Source organism: Elephantulus edwardii, unplaced genomic scaffold (genome assembly GCF_000299155.1).
Source record: "Elephantulus edwardii isolate Elephantulus edwardi_28Jun2011 unplaced genomic scaffold, EleEdw1.0 scaffold00040, whole genome shotgun sequence".
In the NCBI taxonomy this organism is placed as follows: Eukaryota; Metazoa; Chordata; class Mammalia; order Macroscelidea; family Macroscelididae; genus Elephantulus; species Elephantulus edwardii.
Window position 1 is genome coordinate 17385421 of NW_006399790.1, and position 23008 is coordinate 17408428.

The 23008-nt window shown below is 38.0% G+C and overlaps 1 pseudogene; it reads left to right on the top strand.

Moving 5' to 3' along the window:
* The first annotated feature begins 22054 nt into the window (after window positions 1-22054).
* Window positions 22055-22515, top strand: LOC102874146 (annotated as a pseudogene).
* Window positions 22516-23008: the final 493 nt, after the last annotated feature.

The following is a 23008-nucleotide window of genomic DNA, read 5'->3' on the forward strand; positions in this document are numbered from 1 at the left end:
TTAAAAGGCGCATTGCCATGGGAAAGTCTGCTGTTAGGGACCTCTCCAAAGTACTGAAGAACAATGATGTCTCTTTGGAGACTAAGGTGCGTCTGATACAGGCCATTGTCTTCGCAATCACCTGTTATGCATCAGAGAGTTGGACAATGACCAAGGAGGATAGAAGAAGAATTGATGCCTTTGAGCTGTGGTGCTGGAGAAGAGTATTGAGAATACCAGGGACTGCTAGGAAAACAAACAGATTCATCCTGGAAAGGGTTAAAATGGGTGGCTCCTTGGAGGCAAGGATTCTGAGGCTCCGTCTAACATACTTTGGACATGTTGTGAGGAGAGACCAGTCCTTAGAGAGGGACATAATGCTTGGGAGGGTGGAGGGACAGCACAGGAGAGGAAGGCCCTCTATGAGGTGGATTGATTCAGTGACTGGGATAATTGGGATGGGAGTATCAGAGACAGTGCAATTGGCACAGGACAGAGTGGAGTTTAGGCTGTTGTACATAGGGTCGCTATGAGTCGCGGGCGACTCGACGGCACATAACAACAACAACAACATCACCAATATCATCTGCTCATTTAGCTGCCTACTGAGATATGCATGGTTCCATCTGAAGCCTCGTCAGTGGTCTATTGACAGTACCACGGGAAGATGCTTCTGTCTTAATTGTTCCAATAAGTTGATAGGTAGTATTCTACCTTTATGTTATTCTTGTACTCATAGAAATCACCTAGATGCTCCTGCATAGTGTACCTTTTCTGAGACTGTCAGAGATCCCTTCTGCCTAGACCTAAGAGTCATTTTATCTCCAGTGCTTATTGTGCCCCAAGATCTTTAGATAAAAATGGAATCCAAAACCTTCATGTGTGTGGTATTTTATTTCTACTATCTCTCTGGGAACATTTGACACATATACCCTCATTCCTTTGTTGCCTACTTTCCTTACTTCTCTCATTTCTGGGAAATAGTTTTCTGGTCTTGTGGGGATAATCTTTGCTTGCTTACAAATATTATTTGTCTATGTTAGGAGCTTTTTGCTAAGCTTTTGAAGACCAAATGCCAAATACTTTCTGCTTTTTATTGTCTGCCAAAGCAAACAGGCAGATAACAATTGAGTTGTTCAATGAAAGGAAGGGCAAGGAGAAAAGGAGCGCTCAGGAGAAATAGTTAAAATTTTTAAAATATCATCCTGCCAAAATTGTTACTTGATAATCATGAATTAGCATACATGCTGATTTGCCATTTTCTCCTGGTCTAGTACATTCTTTTGTCTTTTCTAGCTAGGTCTCTAAAGCTTTTAAAGAACTTTTCATTCAATTTATCAGAAGATATTTATTAAGCATCTATCTTAGACTCAGCCTTGCTCCTTTGAAGTGACTCAGGCAGTGAATAAATGTGGAACCCCATTTATTTGCTTATGTGACTTCCTCAGATACTTATTTTTCTTGGAATGGTCAATGATCATAAAAGGTTGAGTCCCTAGTGGATGGAAATGTAAATCTGGGCAAGCAATAGAAGACAAATCAACTATTGGAAAATAAATGGAAATGCTGAGAAAATTCACAGCTATTCCTTTAGGTCTCCAAGTTAAATATCCCATAGAGACAGTAAGTGAAGTTTATATCTTGCTTTCAGAATTTAATAAGCTGGATTTCATATTGTATTAGTCCATTATGTTCATATGTAAAATGTAGTGAGTTAAGGACTGAATTGAAAAGTCTCTCCTCCAAAATTCATGTTTGTTTTTCTCCTTCATGAGCCAGAGCTTTTTGCATTGGTTTGATGTACTGTAGTTACTTGGGGTTTAATCTTGTATAATAATTAACTTCAATTGATCCACTGCAGTGTGTTAGCAAAGTGCCCGAGCCTATTAAATCCGACTAAGAATCCTCCATTGCTTTCCTAATTTCCAGCATCATTATGCTGCCAGGAAAGCTGATTAATGTAAAGACATTTTGAACTGGGGCTTTTGCCTGGTGGAATTTTGGAGAGGGTACATACGCATTCCATTTTACAATATTGTATCTAATAAATACTAGCTTAAAGTGTCTCCATTCTTGGGAATGGTGAGGTTTCTGTTCTTCATAATGGAACTTCTTTGTCAGAGGGGATGTCTAGACCCTTCAGAGCTTCACTTGTTAATGGGGGCACATATGGTTAATTTAAAAAGAAGAAGAAAGATGGAACATTACTGAAATGCACCATGCTCAATAGGCCTCTGTGAAAGAAAACAAAAGACTGCCAATGAGGAAAAGAATAAGAGGGAGAAAGACGTTACAAAATACAAGTTAAGAAATAGAAGTAAATGAAGATCTTAAACTGAAGATTCACAAAAGACATTTTCAGCCTTTGAGAAGATTTTTTTAAAAAAATCCAAATTGGTCACAAAAGGACAAATACTGAGCAACACTGCTGACATAAAATAGGACAGACGGGTAGGGGGACTAGTGGAGCAAATGGGGAAAGAGTGGAGAGATAATGAACACTGAATTAGAGCAGATGAGGGGAAGAACTATCTGAAAAGAATATATGATTATGCATTATACTTATGAGAAAAATCTGGAACATGGGGTACATTGCAGGGGCAGAAGAGGTGATAGAAAATGTGCAACAATGAATTAAAAATAAAATGAAGACGTTCAGAGAATAAAGAGTGATGAAGGAAATTTTATTTATGTAATCAGTGAAGATGAATTTGGTAATTTAACAAAGTAAAGGCTCTCGTGGCCTAATGGCAAGAAGCTGTGCTGCAATCCTGAAGACAAGCAGTTAGAATCCAATAGCTGCTTCAAAAGAAAGGGATCAGCAATATCCTCCCATGCAATTAACTCAGCTATGGGTTGGTTCTAACTCGACAGTACACAACAACAACAGCAACCTTGCTTGCTGAAACAGAAGACCTGAAGCACTTGCTTCAGAACGTCAAGGATTAAAGTCTTCAATATGGATTGAAACTCAACATCAAGAAGACAAAAATTCTCACCACTGGACCAATTGACCACCATGATAGATGGAGAAGAGATTGAGGTTAACAGTTACTAATTTTTGACAATCCACCCTCTTGGCACCAGGACTCAGGAAATCAAAAGACAAATTGGGGGAAATCTGCTGTCAGGTACCTCTCCAGAGTACTGAGAAGCAACGATGTCAGTTTAGAGACTAAGGTGCACCTGATCCAGGCCATGGTCTTCACAATTACTTGCTATGCATCAGAGAGCTGGACAAAGACTAAGAGTGACAGAAGAATTGATGCCTTTGAGTTGTGATGCTGGAAAAGAGTCTTGAACATACCATGGACCACCAGAAGAACAAACAAGTCTGTCCTAGAGAGGGTGAAACTAGGTTTCTCCTTGCAGGCTAGAGGTGTTTTGTTTTTTTTTTTTCTGGATAATGCTATTTATTTTTAAATCCTGAAAAGGGAAACTTCAGACTGTCTCTCAGAAAAACAATTGCTACTAACTATTGACAACTTGATTACCAGCCCAGCTAAACCTATAAGTCTGATTTCATCATTTATTCCTTGACACTGTGATGTAATCAACCAGTGAATGTTTTTTGTTTGAATTCTTCATACCTGTTCTCATAATAATTCTCAGTGAAATATAATTAATGTTAAATGCTTATGTTTTCAACTGGTATGGAATAATTTTTACCTTCTTCTAAAACTACAAGAATATTTCTTTTTTAATAATTTTTTTCTTTCTTTTTTTGTAAAAAAATAATTTTAATGAGCATTTACAGAGATTTTGGATTTCCATTGATTCATTGCTGCACTTCTCTCCCCGCCCAGCCCCCACCCCCAGTTCGCTCCTCTCTTTGAAAAGTAAAATAAACACTCCTCACTGGTACACAATCCCCCCGCACCCCTCCCACCACCCCAAGTACATTCCACTATGCAACCTTAATTGTGGACTCTTGTGATAACCATAATACCCTATCATACATTGCTTTTAAATTATTCACTCCCTCATCTGTTTCGTGCAGTATACACAATTTATCCAGTTTTTCTGTCTTACCCCAACCCTGATATCAATCCCTTTTTACAACAGTGGTACCATGCAATATTTGTTCTTTTGCGACTGAGATATTTCACTTATCATAATGTCCTCCAGGCTCACCCATTTTGAATAATATTGCATGAGTTCCTTGTTTTTCAATGCAGTGTAGTATTCCATTGTGTGAATATATCAGAGCTTCTCTATCCACTCATTTGTTTATGGGCACCTGGGTTGTTTCCAACTCCTTGCTATTGTGAACAGAGCTGCTATAAACATGGGTGTGCATATATCTGCTTGGATGTCAGTTATGGTCTCTTTGGGATATATTCCCAGTAGTGGAATTGCTGGGTCAAATGGTATCTCTATTTGCAACTTTTTGAGAAAGCACCATTCTGCCTTCCACAGTGGTTGCACCCAGGCTAGAGTTTTAAAGCTCTATCTCACATACTTTGGGCACATGTCAAGGAGAGACCAGTCCTTGGAGAAGGACATCATGGTCGGAAGAGTTGAGGGACAGTGCAGGAGAAGAAGTCCTCTTCTGAGATGGATTGACTTAGTGATTGAGACAATGGGAGTAGGTGTGTTGGAGTCAGTGAGACTGGGTCAGCACAGGGCAGGCTCCAGGGCTGTTGAACATAAAGTCACTATTAGTTGCAGTCAATTTGATGGCACAAAACAACAAAACAAGCTTGGAAGCAGGAGTGGCATCAATTTCCGAAATAGTTTGCCTCTGGAAACCCTATGAATCTGGAGAAATGAAGAAAGTCCTAAGTGTTCAGGTCTTTCGTTCATAGGGTCACTAAGAGTCACCTACGACTTGACAGCACTTAACAACAACAACAATAAGAACAACAGCAAGAGAGCTCAGTTGGCATAGTGCACAGAAAGTGATGCTACCAAGACAAAGGTGGGTGACTTTAATACGCGGCCCTCAGGCCTGGTTTTAATTGCTTTTGGTCAAACATTCTTCTAAGTCGTATAGCCCTGGTATGTCCACTTCCTGTACAGGGGTAATGTGTGGCTGCTGTGATGCTGAACACTGTGACACTGATGTGTCAAATGTGATAATGGTTACCCATGGTGGACGGTGTTTGGTGGAGCTCTCCGATTAAAAAAAGCTTGGAAGCAGGAGTGGCTTTCACTTCTGAAATAGCTTGCCTCCAGAAACTCTACCTGGAAAAATGATTAAAGTCATATAGATGTTCAGGTCCAAGTCATGCAGATGTTCTGGTCTGTATGTTCATAGGGTCTCTTTGAGTCGCTTATGACTTGATGGCACTTAACAACAACAAAAGAAAAACAAATACAAATTTTAAATTGGTGTATTGAAAGATGCTGAGAATGACATTTCTAGTAAAATAATTCTTTTGGAAATCTTTACTGAGCCTCCATTGTATGCCAGGCTTGGTCCTTGTCTTTAAGGAACTTAATTTCCTTTTAAGCAGTCATTCTTGGTTGCCTTGGTGAACGTAAATCCGATTTTGTTTTTTCTTCATATCCTTGGAAATGTTTTACTTGAGTTTAGTTTTTTACCTTAGCACAATTTAGGGAAACATAATTTTTCTAGCTTCACAGGCTAATCATCTTATAAAATGATAATCTTTTCCCAAGAATTAATAGAATTGCCAGATGTTGGACATGAGAATGAGTATCCACAAAACCTGCAAGGTGATTCAGAGTCAAATTAGCTAATTTTCTTATTTGCCTCATTATCCTAAGAGTTGTATGCAAAACAAATTCAACTTAACCGTTATAGTTAGTTTGGTTTCAAATTGATTTTTTCAGTGTTAATTATTATATTATCCTCAGTTTTATCATTATAAGAAAATAAAGAGGGCGATACCATCTTGATTATTTCATTAAAATTATCAAAAATATCAGTGGTTGAAAGTATGAAGACTTGGATCCTGCTGAATACATTATTCTCTAACCCATGGGTTGCAGACCTAATGATGTTTTCCTTATTTCCTATCACAGTGCAATTAGAATTTAAATAAGGTAAAGAATACAGAAAACTTCAGGGTTTTGTGGGTATTTGTTTTGCATTTCAGCTGTTGAGGGAAAGCTTTATAGACTAGTGGATTTAGAGTTAGATCTTCCTTTTGTTGGAGAAGGGGGAAAGAATGTCTTTAGTGCAGATAGTGGCATAAGCTAAGCTGTTGAAGTGGTGGTAACTAGGATGATAATGAAACTAATTTAATTTGAGGGAAGGTGTCATATGATGTAATAAGTTTTGTATGAAGAGTAAGGTGCAGGTGGTTCAAAAGTAGGGTGAAGGTAAATCTATTTGATGTGAGTATAGAATACTAAACTGAGCAGCCTAGATTTTAACTCATAATTTTTAAAAAAAAATTCTTTCTTTATACAGTCATTAACTTTTATATAATCATTCATATACATTTTGTTTAATACAATAATTTATTTTCTAATTTTTATTATACTAGTTTATTTATAAAATTTAAATATAATACAATCCTTTACGTACTTTGTGTTTTACATAATTAATTACCATTGATGTATTACTTTTATCTCCCCATCTCCCCAAATCCCCATTGTATCTCACCTATTCCTTCATACCTCCATCCCCTGACTAATCTCTACTGTCCTAATGATATCCTCTTCCTTCTTCCACACCCCTTCTTCCCTTTCCCTTTTAAACAGTTATATATAACTTGTTCCTATTTACCAATTGCTTTTGCTGTATTGTCTTTATTTTGATTCTTCCCAGATTAATCCTCCTTTGTCTTGGTCCTTGTGTTCTTTGTCTACTCATTCCAATTCAATTCTCCTTCCCCTCTCAGTTACCCTCCTAATTTCATAATGTCGTTGTTATTGCTATGTGCCAGCAAGTCGACTGTGACTCATAGTGACCCTATGTAAAATGACCTATACCTTGCTCTATCCTTTGCCAATCTTATTGTCTGACTTCCTACCCCCATGACCCTACTCACTGAATCAATCCATCTAATCTAATCCTTTCTTACACTGCCCCTCCATCCTCTCTAGCATGACGTCTCTTCTCCAAGGACTGGTTCCTCCTTGCAACATAGCCAAAGTATGCCAGATAAAGCTTCAGAATCCTTGCCTCCAAGGAGCAGTCTGTCTCACTATTTCTAGGACAAACCTGTTTGTTCTGGCAGTCCATGGCATATTCAACACTCTTGTCCAGCACCACAGCTCAAAGGCATCAACTTTCCTTCTATTATCCCTAGTCATTGTCCAGCTTTTAAACACATTGCAAGTATTTGCAAAGATGATGGCAGGAATCAGGGCACCTTAGTCTCCATACTGACATCATTTCTCTTCAGCACTTTAGAGAGGTCTCTGACAGCAGATTTTCCCAAGTCAATTAATCTTTTATTTTCCTGGCTGCTGATACCAAGAGGGTTGATTGTAGAGTCAAGCAAACTGAAGCTATGAACAATCTCAATCTCTTCACCATCCATACTGATACTGCCAATTGGCTCAGTGGTGAGAATCTTTGTTTTCTTGATGTTGAGCTTCAATCCATATTGGAGGCTGCAGTCCTTGACCTTCTGAAGCAAGCACTTCAGGTCCTCCGCAGTTTCGGCAAGCAGGGAGTAAGGTCATCTTCATAATGCAGATTGTTGATGAGTCTTCTTCCAATCCTGATGCCGCACTTCTCCTCATAGAGCCCAGCCTCCTGGATAATCTGTCTGCATATAGATTGAAAAGGTATGGAGATAGGACACATCCCTGGTGTACACCCTTCCCAATTTTGGTCCATTAAAAGAAATTCTTTCTCTCTTTGACCCTCTATTTTTTTCCAATCATGCTAATTTTTTTTTCCAAAGACTGAGATCTGACAACATTCCCTAAGTAGGTGAGAAAAAGTTTCACCACCTTTGCCTAGAAGGAACACCTTGGTTGCACCTCCTCCAAAACTCATTTACTTGTTCTTCTGGTAGGCCACTGTATATAAAATATTCTTTACCCATACTATAATTCAAAGGTTTGAATCCTTCTTTAGACTTCTTTAGATTTTTGTCCAACTTGCACATGCATGTAAAGAAATTGAAAATACCATGGTTTGAGTCAGTGCATCTTAATCTTTAATCTAACATCCTTTATCGCTAACACTTTAGAGTTGTACTTGATTTTAAATTTATCTAATGCAACATATCTTTTGATTTCTTGAATGAATTTATATTGTTAATGTAAATAAAGTGAAATCATTGACAGCTTCACTCTTCAAATTTCTTTTTTTGAAGTAATTTTTCTTTTCATTTGAATGTAATATCTATAGCAAATTAGTTTTTCATTTAACAATTTATACACATTTTAACTTTTGACATTGATTGCAAACTCCACAAAGCAAGAGCCTTGTTCCCCTTTCCTCCTCTTTTTTGATGTTTTAATTTATAATTTCCTATCATTTATTGCCTTCTGAGCTTTATCCCTAGTTAAATGCTGTCATTATAATCTTGTATGGTTGATTACTTTTTTGGGTATGATTATTTTTTGATTGAAAGATGAAGAGACTGAGAAAAATGGGATAAATTACATACACTACATTGAAACAGATGAGGGAGAGAACAGTTTAAAAGCAATATATGATTGGGTATTATGGTTATGACAAGAGTCCGGAATGAAGGCTGCACAGTGGAGTGTACCTGGTGGTGGTGGTGGTGGTGGTATTGTATACCAATGAAGGATTTTTTCTTTTACTTTTCAAGGAGAGGAGCGAACTGGGGGGGGGGAGGGGTGGTCAGGGAGAAAAGTGCAACAATGAATGAATAGAAGTCCAAAATCTCTGTAAATGTTCATTACAAAAAAACCAACGTTGAGCCATGAGTTGAGATCAGTTCCAGGTTTCGGGGGTTACTAAGGAGTTCATAATCTCAGCAATTCGACTAGTTTCTATCAGACTTTTGTTGTTGTTAGGTTGTTCATGGTATATCCAATACTCTTCTCCAGCACCACAGCTCAAAGGCATCAATTCTTCTATCATTCTTAGTTATTGTCCAGCTTTCTGATGCCTGGAATACCTAGAGACAAAAAATTTTACAGGCCCTAACTATAAATATTTAATGCTTAATAAAAATATGTTCAATTTACCTTGTAATTGAGACTGTGAGGAATATCTTCTAATCATGATATCAGTCACTGCCTTATATTCTTTTTTTTAATATAGGCTCCCTCAAGAGTTTGTCAAATAAATAAATATGGAAATGATGCTGTAAGATTTATTAATTTGATAAAAATGTTCAAACAGTCACAGAGGAATTGAAATACAAACAGTAGACATATTAGAATCTGTGTAAACCAAGCCTCACCATGAATTGTATGACCTAGTTCATGAAATGAGCCTTTAGGAATGAAGACAGATGGTAAGTGAGTAGCCTGGAGGATTCTTTTTGTCTTTACCACTATGATGAACTTCTCTTCATAAATGAATCAACACTAGAATATTCTCATTTCTAATTGTCTACGATTTACAATATATAGATTTCTGAGGTTCCCTAAACCTTCTAAATCAGAATCCTCTAGAGGAGAGGATAAAAAAAACACAGTCTTGAATTTTACTTTTTTTTTTTATATAATAAATTCTATTGTACAGGAAAGTTTGAGAATCTTTGCTCCAGACTAACTGATACTATATACTTTTTTTCTTTTTGTGGTTTGTTATTTTGTTGCTGTTTAGAATATACATAGCAAAAATATACCAATTTAATAATTTCCTCATGCACAATTTAGTGACATTGATTATATTCCTCAAGTTATACAACCATTCACATACCTCCTATATCCCCTAATAAGAATAAAGTCACTGATCTTTAAGATTACATAATCCTTTGAGTTGTCAGTTTGACCAAGTGTAGTAGTTCTTAAAAGAACATAATACTCAAGACTGGGCTTTTCTTTTTTTAAAAAAATAATGCATGAGTACAAACTATGATTCAGTTTTAAGAAGTATTCAGAGGGTATTTTTATTTAAAGTTTAAAGATTCAAGTCAATAGTTTTGGGAGGTTCTTCTAGGCTCCATGGCTCCAGAAAATACAAATTCAATAAAATCCCCACTGCTATCATATGGATTTTGAGTCCTGGTGAGCCTCCATCAGGTTTCTCAGGTTCTAAATCTTAACAGGAGGAAACTTTCTCCTTTACCACTTGAAGAAGCTGGGGATATGAATTGTTGACCTTTCGGTAAGCAAACCAACATGAATCACACTATGCCAGTTTTGCTGTTAGGCACTATTGAGTTGACTGAAACTCATAGTAACTCTGTGAACAATGGACCTGAATCCTACTTATCCTGTGCTATCCTGACCATCTCTAACATAGGACATTATCTCTAGTACTATAGCCAAAAATGTTCCTCTATTGTTCAGAGTTTTTGAAGGCCTGTTGTTTAAGAAGTGGATGGTCAATCCTGATTCCTAGTTTGTCTTAAATCTATGTGGAAATTCTTATCCACCATAAGTGACTCTGATGGTACCTGAGACACCAGTAGCGTAGTTTCCAGCATTAGAGTAACCTATGAGTCATCTCAGTACTGCAACTGACAGACAAGTGCTGTACAATTATTTTCTGAATTTCCACTCTGACCAAGTTTCTTTTATGAAATATTTTATTAAAATGTTTTGTAATTATGGTTCAACATCATCTAGTACTTCTGTTTTTATGGCAAAAGTGGAAGCTGTTCCTAGAAGAAATTAACTACACATCCTATATCTCCATGCTCCTTTTTCTTCTATTGCTCCTGGTGAATAGAGACCAATTGTTGATGACTGCTTGTAAGCTTTTAAGACCTCAGGCACTATACAATGAACTAAGTAGTAGAATATTGTCATGTGCCGTTAAATCTGAACCAACTCATAATTGATCCTCTAGTGGATTTTTGAGAGGAAGTAAATCACATGGGAGGAGATTGTCCATCTTTCTCCTGTGGAGCAACTGGTAGATTTGAACTGCCTGCCTTTAGAAGCTTGAAACACATCATTAAACCAATTAACTGAGATTTCCCATGAAACTATAATCCTAAACATACAAACCAAGGAAGTAAGTATCATGAGATATTTTGTTGTACATATGCCGCCTCAGTTAGTAGCTACTTTTGTGTTGTAGTTGTAGATATGTCTATCTTTTGCCAAATGAACTTTTTATAGATGTACTACTTTTTGGAAATCAAAAGACAAATTATATTGGGAAAGTCTGCTGTCAGAGACCTCCTCAAAGTGCTGAAGAGCAATAATGTCCATATAGAGACTAAGGTGCACCTGATACAGGTCTTTACCATTACTTGCTATGATTCAGAGAGCTGGACAATGACTAGGGATGGTTGAAGGAAGATTGATGTCTTTGGGCTGTGGTGCTGGAGAAGAATGTTGAATATACCACGGGCTATTAGGAGAACAAACAGGTTCTTCCTAGAGAGGTTAAAACCAGGCTGTTCCTTGGAGGCAAGGATTCTGGAGCTTTGTCTGGCCTACTTTGGGCATGTTGCAAGGAGGGACCATTCCTTGGAGAAGGACATCCTGCTTGGAGGGTGGAGGGACAGTGCAAAAGAGGAAGATCCTTACTGATTTGGATTGATTCAGTGACTGTGGTAATAGGGGTAGGTGTGTCAGAGACAATAAGGTTGGCTCAGGATAGAGCAAGGTTCAGAGCTATTGTACATGAGACACAAGCAATTTGATGACACATAACTACAAATTCCTGAAAGAATTACAATACTGGTACTATGTGCTTTTTAATTGCTGGAAACACTAGCTAGCTTTGTATATTATCCAGGACATATGTATGGAGAATGTAATCATTTTTATTTACTTCCTTCACCACCTAATCATCCAAATCTCTATCTTATTCAGCCCATTTAGCTCTGTAGGCTGCCTTGCTCAAGGGATTCTTTCTAATTGCTCCCATCATCAGGATGGCACTTCTCCACTTATCACTGTCACCACCAAAGGTTGTATTAAAAACATTTAACAACTGATACAGCACAGATACCAAACAATATGTGCAGATGCTGACTATGGGCAAGTGCACAATGGCAGCATATTAGCTGTAAGCATTAGCTCTGTGTAGAAGACTATCTTCCTAGGCACTAGATCATTGAGACCTTAAAAGACGTTATGCATATAAAGGTGAAACTGCCTAAGTCTTTTAACACAGCTCAGAGAACCCTAGATATTAGGCAGAAAAAATGGCCCCTTAAAAGTGTCTACATTCTAATACATGAAACCCGTGAATATGTTTTCTTTCATGACAAAAAAAAAAGATCTTTGCAGATGTGATTACATTCATGATTTTTAGAAGTAAAGATTATTCTGGATTATGTGGTGAGTTCATTCTAATGATAAGGCCTTATATAAGAAAGGCAAGCAGGCCAAAATCAGAACATTACATATGATGATGAAAACAGAGATGAGAGAGAAAGAGAAAGACACAGAGAGAGGATACTGTGAAAACTTTAATATGAAAGAAGCTATGAATCAACGAATGTGAAAAGGGTCTAGAAGATAGAAGATAAGAAAATAGATCCTCCTTTAAAACCTGTAGCCTTGTTACCACCTTAATTCTTAATGAGAACCTCTGACCTCTGGAATTGGGTGATTTTATGTCATGTTATGCCAAGTCATCAAATTTGTCATAGCAAAGAACATAATTTTGCTATGGCAAAAATATGGGGAAAAAACACCTTGTAGTAAATATTATTTTCATAGTCCAATTCAAATTTGTAGAAATGTAGTTCTCTGTTCTTATTACTATTTGAAGCTCTCATTCTGTTGAGTCTAAGAAATCTTAGTATTTTTTAAAGTTCATCATTATTTTATTTAAAAGACTTAATATTTCCATAATTATTGTTGTTATTGACTGCCTTTGAGTCGAGCATGACTCATAGAAACCCTAGGAACAAAAGACCTGAAGGCCCTCTACAACTATAAACATTTATCAAAGTTCATAGAGTTTATGGACCTTGACATGTAGGTTGATTTGGTTAAGAGGGCTTTATAAAAGGAGATGACAAAATATACACTTGAAGGAGTGCTTGTGTCTTATGTTTTTCCTTCTTTTGTTTATGCTGAAACTAGTGATCACTTAGTGAATAAGCCCCAGTTAGCCTGTTGGATCATCAAAAACATATGGTCTAGTTACTCTGTCATCCTTGAGATGTCAAGCAATCACTACACATATAAGTGAGGAGCTCCCTGCCTGCCAGCTAACTGTAGATTCATAAATCAAAACACATATCACAGAGTTGAGAACTAAATTAATAGTTATTATTTTAACTATTAAGTTTTGACTTGGTATGTAAACAATAAAAGCTAATTGATCCACCATTCAAAGAAGTATCTTACAACATATGTGCTTGGAATCAGATAGAACGACTTACATACAGAGCCCTAAGCAAGCCAGGTTAACACAAAGGGATTCCCTGTACCTAGTTTCTGAACCCAAAAAGTATTCAGAGGTATACATTAATCTGGGAAAAGGAGTGAAAACGTGGGGGAAAATGATGGCTATGACTAGGAATTTAATCTGAGAATGGCACAGGACCAGGAAGTGTTTTATTCGGATACACATAAGGTTTTGTCTATACATCAGCACCAACTTGATGGCAACTACTAGTCTCAGCAACATTCAACCTGAACTAATGAGAAATAACTGAACTACTTGGACATAGCCGGCTTAAATTTTTTGCAATTAGGCATGGTGGTTCAGCAAGAAATACATATTTTGTTTTTGTCTGAGCTTGACTTGGGGAATTCATGCTTACTACCTTTCCTTTTTCTGCGCTAGACTGCACCTTATGTATATCATTGATTAAGTCTACAAATATCACATACTAGCAAAATCCTGCTGAAGATTATCCAGAAATGACTGGAACAGTACATTGACAAAGAACTATCAGAAATACAAGCTGGGTTTAGAAGAGATCGTGGCACTAGAGACATTATTGCCAATGTCAGATGGATTTTGGCAGAGAGTACCAGAGGAATGTCTATCTGTCTTTCATTGACTATGCAAAGGCATTTGAATGTGTGGATAACAACAAATTGTGGCTAACCTTGAGGAAAATGGGAATCCAGGAACACTTGATTGTGCTTATGTGAAACCTGTACTCTAACCAGGAAGCAGTACTCAGAACAGAGCAGGGAAACACTGCATGGTTCAAAATCACAAAGGAGTGTGTCAGTGATGACTCCTGTCTCCATACCTTTTCAATTTATATGCAGAACAGATCATCTAAGAGGCTGGGCTCTATGAGAAGGATTGTGGCATCAGGATTGGAAGAAGACTCGTCAACAACCTACATTATGGAGATGACACAATCTTACTTGCTGAAAGTGAGGAGGACCTGAAGCATCTGCTGCTGAGGGTCAAGGACTGTAGTTTGCAATATGAATTGAAACTCAGCATCAGTAAAACAAAGATTCTCACTACTGTGCCAATTGGCAGCACCATGATAGATGGAGAAGAGATTGAGGTTGTTAATAATTTCAGCTTGCTTGGTTCTACAATCAACACTCTTGGCACCAGCAGTCAGGAAATCAAAAGACAAATTGCATGAGGAAAATCTGCTGTCAATCTCTCTAGAGTACTGAAGAGCAAGGATGTCAGTCTAGAGACTAAGGTACACCTATCAAAGCTATAGTCTTTAAAATGATTTTCTGTGCATCAGAGAGCTGGACAATGACTGAGAATGATAGAAGAATAATTGATGTTTTTGAGTTGTGGTGCTGAAAAAGAGTTTTGAACATACCATGGACTGCCAAGAGAACTAACAAGTCTGTCCTGGAAAAGGTGAAAACAAGTTTCTCTTTGAAGGTAAGAGTTTTGAGACTCTGTTTCACATAATTTGGTCATGTAACCAGGAGGGGCCAGTCTTTGGAGAAGGATATCATGCTTGGAAGTATCGAGAAATAGTGCAGGTGAGGGAGACACTGGATGACATGGGTTAATACAGTAACTGGGGTAGTGAGGGGAGGTGTGTCCGAGACAGTGGGATTGAGTCAGGATAGAGCAAGATGTGTTGCAAGCACCGAATGGGACATAACAACAACAACAGCAATCGTTAATAAAATATGTTGAGATCATAGTTTAATGGATGTGATCACTAATTATAAAAACCAAATAGTTTAAGGCTAAGAGGACTCTCAATTGAAATAAATTCCAATGTTATTTATCATATATATCACAGCTTTCAGTCACCATGGTAGTGTAGTATTAATAAGTTCAGAATTACTCAACTGTTCAGTATAGTTGTAAAACTAATATCATGTGCCTCCAGCCTGCAAAACTGAGACCTTGTTGTAACGTCTCTATAGTCATGCAGAATACCTTAAGCTGTTAGTTTACCAGGGGGAGAAATGCATCTTGCATTGAATTAGCATTTGTCTTTTCTCAGTCATTTGTAAACTGTACTCCAAGTTGTGTGTTAACTAGAAACTGTAAGTAAGAATCCTAAAGCTGTATATTTCTCAGTAATGTGTGAACTGTACCTGAAGCTGTTTACCAGGGGGGGAAATGCAACTTTCCTGAATTAGCATTTACTTTTTGAAACTGTTTTTCTCAGTCATATGTAAATCATATCACAAGTTGTCTGTTTACTAGTAACTGCATGTAGACTGTTATTGGGATATAAAAAATTCTATAGCTTTTAACCAGTGATACTAAATTTTAAGAAGATTAATAATTAACTCAAGTATAAAAATCAATAATTATCCTTAGACAAGGAAGCAGGTTTGGGGAGGATTCTCTCTGCTCTCCCAGATCCACAACAAAGTGCATTGGATATTGCAATCCACCTTACTGGGAAGCAACTATGGTAAGAACCCCTTACCTGAGTTCACTGACTACTTCTTAGTTCCTCCAGAAACTGCGGAAGAGAGACAACGTAATGCTTTAGGTTTTCTATCAGTGTAGAGGGGTCCCTAGATAGTGTAAAACATTTAATGTCCTCACCAGCCAACCAAAATGTTAGAGGTTTGAGTCTACCCAGAAGTAATTTAAAATACTTTTGAAAGATCAACCAGTTCTACACATGGGCTTGCTGTGTATCAAAACCAAGCTGATGACAGCTTTTTGAAAAATGCTGCCAGTATGATACTAAGCTTTGGCAGAGTTGTTAGACTAAATACTACATTGATGTTCTTGTAGCCTGTGCTCGAGATCAACAAGGTTTTGCCTTACTGCATTCACTACTTTGACCATTAGGTCTAAACTGCCATTACCCCAACTGCCTCGACTGCAGCCAGACCTGCATCTATTTTTTAATGTGAATCAATAGCCAGTCACCCAGTGGGCTAAATACCCTTAACCTATAGCTTTTGCCATGTAAGTACAGAGTGTTCATTTAACAAATAATCTTGCCTGGAGGCAGGAGACAAAATGATTACTTAAAGTATGGAAACCACTTTTAGATTAAAAAGAGATCATGCATATGGAAACACCTAGCTCCTTTTGCGGTTTTTCACTTTTCTTTTCATGTGGATGATTAGGATATTGGTAACTATAGGAATGCATTTTTTTTCTATGACAAATTGAGTTATTTTGAAGATTGTCAACAATTAAGTTTTCAAATGTCTTCAATTAACTTTCTCCTTAATTTTATGAAATATTTTCATTTGGTTAGATTCATTTCACATGGAAAGAGCATATGGAATAACTGCCTTAAAGAACATTCCATTTTTAAAATTTTAGTACTAGGAAAAATACATGAGTCTTTCTGAGATACTGCATCCTTTTAGAATGTAGTTTCTGAAATCTGAGATTTCATTTTAGCTCCAAACAATCGAGTTGTTAGTTCCTCGTTGCTAGGGAGACTATTGTGTATAAATCACCAGTAAATACAATAGATGGTAGTTAGAGTCTTGTTTGGTGGGGCCAAATGCCTCTCTCCTTTGAGATTAGAAAATTACTACCTTTTGATTGGAAAGAACAAGTCATGTGGGTTAAGACTATTACTGTAGAGAGACACTAGATACACCTGCAGATCTCATTCTCTTTTCCCCCCTTCTGTTTTAGCCAGAGATAAATAAACAGGGAACAAAAGAAACAACAGACAAAAGACATCTTTTCATCCTTTAGAGTGAGAGGCAGAGAGGTCTCTCAAATTGATCCTTTTCATTTCTTCCCAACTCCATTATTCTGATCCAACTGTCATCATTTTTAACTATAGGTCTTCCTATATCTAGATGCTTCTTCTTTAATTAATCCTTTGTACTACATGCTGTTATTGTTGTAATGTGCTGTCAAGTCACTTGTGACTCATGTATAATAGCTGTAAGCCCTGCTCTATCCTGTGCCAATCTTATTGTCTCTGACACACCTATCCTCATTACCCCAGTCACTGAATCAATCCATCTCATTGAGAGGCTTCCCCTCTTGCAATTTCCCCCCACCCTCCTAAGCATGACGTCCCTCTCCAATCACTTTTCCCTCCTTGCAGCATGTCCAAAGTATGTCTGATGAAGCTTCAGAATCCTTGCCTCCAAGGAGCAGCCTCGTTTCACCCTCTCTAGCATGAACCTGGTTGTTCTCCTAGCAGTCCGTGGCATATTCAATACTCTTCTCCAGCACCATAGCTCAAAGGCATCAGTTCTCCTTCTAGCATCCCTAGTTATTGTCCAGCTTTCTCACGCATAGGAAGTAATTGCAAAGACTGTGGTCTGGATCAGGTGCACCTTAGCAAGCACTTAGTAGCAAGCACTTCAGGTCCTCCTCAGTTTCAGGAAGGAGGGTTGTATCATCTGCATAATGCAGATTGTGATACTACATACTGGATTAATTTCTGAGCCAGACTGCTAGTGTTCAAATCCTAGTTCTGCCATTTAATAGAAGTGTCATCTTTGGGCAAGTTAATAGGCCTCTTTTTTTGTTTTGTTTCTGTTTCCACAGTAAATGAAGATAATAAAATATTTACCTCATAAGATTGTTGTGATAAGTAAATAAGCTAATTCATGTAAGGCATCTATTATAGCATCTGACATGTTAGTACTAAAAAAATGCTAGATTTATTAATTTCCCTAAGGCATCACTTTCCATACAACTCTTCTCTCTTCCCAGTACAAACACTTCAATGATTCTCTACCAAACTCCTTTGAAGTGACACTTAGAGCTTTCAGTAATATGTAGTCTATTACTCCATTTCCAAATGCATCCCTCACAGTTGCCCTGGGAAGTGTACCAATTTACCCTAAGGGTTAAATTTTAACTCAGTTATTAAATAATATTAAACAATTTGGCCTCAAGTTTCCCCTTGTATAAAATGTTAATAAATGTCAATCCCATGAGGGTTAGTTTGAGAATTAAATAAGCTAAACTTTATGGATAATAAAAGATAATCTTATAATATTTCACAGCTCAGGTGCTTACAATCATTATTTCCTTCCACTATTCTTTCACATCCTCCTTAGCTTCCTGTTTTACTCATTATTCCCCAAGCATGAGTGGCTTTTTACCTTTTAATCTTTGTCCTCCAAGTTGGAATATAGGCAATGATAGGTTGTCCAAACTAAAAAGTCCAGACCCTTTTCTAAGAACTTCTGCATGGACCATTGCTATGGTGTATGCCACACAAGGAAGGCTTCAAGCCAATTAATTTATTTTTACCCCTTGGAATGAACTTGTTCATTCCAACCTAGTGCCATGTAATGAACTGATTCATTCCAACCCTACTGCCAAGTAATCCTATCACCCTGACCAAAGCTGATTAGACCTCACCCAAATTTACTCATCCAGGCAGACCTTGTATGAATTGTTCTTGTTAGGTGTCATCCAGTTACTTCAGAGTCATAGTGACCTTATGTACAAGAAAAAGAAACACTATTTGGTCCTGTCCTTTCCTCACAATCATTACTATGTTTGAGCCTACAATCCTTCTCTCAGATGTTCTTCTTTTACTCTGACCATTTAAGTTATTAGCCATGATGTCCCTCTCCAGGAACTGATTCTTTATGACAAAATACACAAAGTATGTGAGATGAAGAAGAACTTTGTGGTCTACTTTTGAAAAAAAATGACCAGATTTGGTGGGGGGAATCTCATAAGTAGCTGCAGAATATTGTATGATATAGTGCTGGAGGATAAGTCTAGAAAAGAGATCTCTTAAAAGGAGCAAGATTAGTGAAACTTCATCTCACATACCTTGGAAAAGGACAGAATACCAAGAAAAGTAGAGGGACTGAGAGAAGAAGGGTCTCACCAAGATGCATTGACACAGTGACCAGTTGTTATGAGTCATAGTTGATATGACTCATAACATGGCACTAAATAGTAACAACAGATTTGATCATTTAGACCCTTTTGTTTATGACACATGTATCAGAAGCACACAGTATGTGTTAGAGTTACACAAGAATTTGCAGATACACAAACCCAAAACTCCTTTGCCAATTCTGACTCATAGTGAACCTATAGGACAGGATACAACAGGCCCAGAGGGTTTTTAAGGCTGTAAATCTGTAGGAAAGCAGACTCACACATCTTTTTCCATCCGAGTAGCTGGTAAATTCAAACCACCTACTTGTATTGTTTGACATTCCCAGAATATAACCACTGCCTCACTGGAGTTCCTTTGGAAACACACAGGAAAGTTATAATCATTTTAAGCCAAAAATAAACAGAAACTATGAGAGAGACAGTCAGTTGAGAGAGAGAGAAAGAGAGACTGTCAAGCCATTTTTAAGAGAGTGGGAAGATACTAACATGCAGGTAGGAAAAGAAAACTATAGACAAGATAAAAATAGATCAAGATGTAGAGCAATTACTAGAGTTAAAGGTAACAGATGCCTACTGTCAAGTTATCTGTTGAATTTTTAGAGTTGCTATTCAAGACAGTCAATAGAACAAACAGATATGTCTTGGAGAAGGTGCAGCCAGAATGCTCTTTGGAGGCAAAAATTATAAGGCTTTGCCTTACATACTCTAGGAATGTTGCTTGAAGGTGCTATTCCTTGGAGAGGGACATGATGTTGGGAATGGTGGAGGGTCAGCAAAGGAGAGAAAGACCCTCAACTAGGTGGATTGACACAGTGACTCTTGTGATGGGCTGTTGTGTGTCAGGATGGCGCAGGATAGAACAGGGTTTAGATCTTCTGTTAATAAGGTCACTCGCTATGAGTTGTTCTCGACTCGAAAGTACCTAACAACAACAACAAAATGATTTTAACTTCCACAGAATGCCAGATTGTGAAACTATTTAGACCATGTCCTACAATTCCTACTTTCCTGAGTAGCCTTACAGTAGCAGATTACTGTTCTTGTCATAGAAGTAACCTAATGACACCTTTAATACTTCATAATTTGTTGTTGTTACGTCCTGTGAGTCGGGTGCAACTCATAGTAACCCTATGAACAACAGTTCTGAACCCAGGCCTTTCTCATGTTTTCTGGCAAACTTAAGCTCATTGCAGCAGTCACTGTGTCAATCCATCAGTTGAATATCTTCCTCTTTTACACTGACCCTCCACCTTTCCAAGCATAATATCCCTCTCCAAGGAATAGCCTAACAACATGCCCAAAGTATGTGAGATGAAACTTTATCACTTTTGCCTCCAAGGAGCACTTTGGCTGTACTGTACTCAAGACGTTATCTGTTTGTTATTTTGACAGTCAATGGGAAATTCAGTACTCTTCTCCAACACCACAACGCAAAAGCAACAATTCTTCTTCTGTCATCCTTATTCATTGTCCAGCTCTTAGCACCATGACAAATGATTGAAAAGACCATGGCCTATGTCAGACGCAACTTAGGCCTCAAACTGACATCATTATACCTCAATAATTTGGAGAGGCCCCTCATGGAAGACTTTCCCAATGAAATAAGTCTCCTGATCTCCTGACAGCTGGTACCAAATGTGTTTATGGTAGATCTGAGTAAGATGAAGGAGTTGACAGTTTCAATCTTTTCTCCATCTATCATGATGTTGCCTTTTGGTTCAATGGTGGGAATTTTTGTTTTCTTGATGTTGAGATGTAATCCATATTGAAGGCTTTGATCTATGGTGAAGGCTGCAATCTTTGATCTTCTGCATCAAGTGCTTAATGTCCTCTGTATTGTCAGAAAGCAAGGTTGTCTCGTCTGAATAATGCAGGTTATTGATGAATCTTCCTCTCATCCAGATACTACATTCATATTCAAAGAGTTCAGCTTCTCAGATGATTTGCTTAGTGTGAAGATCGAGTCATTATGGAGAAAGGATACAACCCTGATATACATTTTTCCTGATTTTAAACAATGTAGTTTTCCTTTGCTCTCTTTTTAGACTTCTTGATATAGGTATAGGCTATGTTCAGGGATTTTCATTCTTCTCAATGTGGTTTATAAGATGTTATGATTCACACAAATGCTTTTTCATAGTCAATAAAGCATAAATAGACATTTTCCAAATATTCTTTGCATTCAGCCAGGATCTATCTGACATCATCAATGCTTTCCTTGGTACTATGGCCTTTTCGAAACCCAGCACGAACTTCTGGAGGTTCTCTAGCGATGCACTGTTCTAGACAGTTATGAATGATTTTCAGCAATATTTTGCTTGCATGTGATATTAATGATATTGTTCTATAATTTTCACATTCTGTTGAATCATCTTTTTTTCGGAATGGGAGTAAATATGGATCTTTTCCAGTCAGTTGACCGGGTCACTGTCTTCCAAATTTCTGACAAACTGGTGAGTGTGTATGTCCAGGGCTGCAGCTGTTATTTTAAACATGTCAGGGGTATCACATCGACACATGGGGCCTTATTTTGCCTTCAGTGCAGCTTAAACTCCTTCCTTCATTACCATTGTCTCTTGAATATATGACACTGCCTAAACTATTTCAGTGTTGGCCAGTTTTTTGACTGGGATGCAAAAGTTGGAAATTGGTGACTACAATGCAAAAGTTGGAAACAGGAATGCTAATTGAAAAGTATGGACTTGGTGATAGAAATGAGGCTGGAAATGGAGTGACTGATTTTTGTGTGCTCTATGAATTATTTATCACAAATATGTTTTTTGAAAACACAAAATAGCCTTGTTTGTGGGCCATGGAGAGAGACTGTGGAGCTGTAGTGTCTGTGTTGTGAGAATTCCTGGGGCGGCGGCCATGGAGGCTGTGCTGAACAAGCTGGTGTCTGTGGACGACCTGCTGAAATTTGAAAAAAAAAAATTCAGTCCTAGGAAGCAGCAGGTTCAGTATCCAAGAGCACCGAGTTTGAATACGCCTGGTGTCTGGTGCGAAGCAAATACAATGATGACATCCGTAAAGGCATTTCACTGCTGGAGGAGCTGCTGCCCAAATGGAGCAAAGAGGAACAACGGGACTATGTCTTCTACCTGGCTGTGGGGAACTATTGGCTCAAGGAATATGAAAAGGTCCTAAGGTATGTGCGAGGGCTGCTGCAGACAGAACCCCAGAACAACCAGGCCAAGGAGCCGGAACATCTCATTGACAAGGCCATGAAGAAAGATGGACTGGTGGGCATGGCCACTGTTGGAGGCATGGCCTTGGGTGTGGCAGGACTAGCTGGCCTCATCGGACTTGCTATATCCAAGTCCAAATCCTGAACGCTGCTGCACAGTTCTTCTGCCCAGAGGATACGGCCTGACCTGGGCTCACAGGATTAGAAAAGCCTGCCATGTTTGGGACTTGATGTGAAGGACACATGATTGGGTCCCATCATTCCCTGTTCTCCTGTACCCCATCACTTTATTCTGTGGTCCTCAGATTCCTTTCAAGACCTGTCATTTGGCCCCAAATTATGCGTTTTGGGATAAGTGTAAATAAAATTGAGCCTTGCTTTGGGAAAAAACAAACAAACAAAAAAAACCCCCACAAAATAGTGATTTTATACAAAGACCTCACCTGATGCTCTGTAGGTATCAGACTGATTACATTTGTGGAATAAATCTTTGGAGAAGCTCAATATCAGCAATCAAAACAAGGCCATGTACTGACTATGGAACAGACCATCAATTATTCATGAACAAGTTCAAATTGAGCCTGAAGAAAATTTTTAAAAGCCCACAAGAACCAAAATATGCCCTTGAGTCTATCCTA